General features: G+C 57.2%; 1 protein-coding gene across 5 annotated transcripts in view; it reads left to right on the forward strand.

Moving 5' to 3' along the window:
* Nucleotides 1–752, forward strand: part of TTC7A (tetratricopeptide repeat domain 7A) — a 108,707-nt gene that overhangs the window by 82,833 nt on the left and 25,122 nt on the right. The window lies entirely within an intron of this gene.

The following is a 752-nucleotide window of genomic DNA, read 5'->3' on the forward strand; positions in this document are numbered from 1 at the left end:
CCAAAAAAAAACACACACTTACCCACTATCTCTACACGTCCTGTCTCCACAGCCTGGGCTCTGGGTTTTTCCTGGGCCAGAGCAGGATACTCTTGTCCAGGCTGAACCTGCAGAAAGTCTTTGTTCAAACCCACTGGGATGTTGGAGTTCAACCTGCAGGCCCACAGTGGGAAAGTGCATCATGCAGGGCAGTGCACTGCCTCTTCCTGGTCCTGTGGACCCCACCCCTTCCCCTTCTCTGGGACTGCTGGCTCTGTCCTCTCCCAGGGCCTCAGGGGGACCCAACCCTAGTGGATGTGTTTGCAATTTCACAGGGACTCTGGGAGCCCAGAGGCTTGCACAGTCCCCAGAGGCAGGTCGCTAGCGGTGGAATTTACAGAGGAGGTCCCAGGGTAATCCCATGGAGTAAAACCCTTGGGCAGGGTGGGGTCAGCCTTCTCCTTGCAGGCTTTGGGCCTGGAAAATTCCAGAGCAGAGCAGGACCAATGGGTGGAAGCTTCCAGAAGAAGGCTCTGGGGTGAGGGACTTTCCAGAAAGGAAATGGGGAGCTACCTGGATGATGTGAGGTGAGGGCCAGACTCTAGTGTTCATATGCACCTCACTCTGCAACTTACTGGCTGTGGCCGCTTGCTTGGCAGGAGCACAACCTGACTCCCACCGCCCCTGGAGCTGGCAGGGATGACCTCTTAGCTGATGGCTGGTTGTCTGCTCATCAGGCCTCGGCACTGCAGCCTTGTCTCCAGGCCCAGCCT

The sequence above is a fragment of the Myotis brandtii genome, unplaced genomic scaffold, assembly GCF_000412655.1.
Source record: "Myotis brandtii unplaced genomic scaffold, ASM41265v1 scaffold191, whole genome shotgun sequence".
NCBI lineage: Eukaryota > Metazoa > Chordata > Mammalia > Chiroptera > Vespertilionidae > Myotis > Myotis brandtii.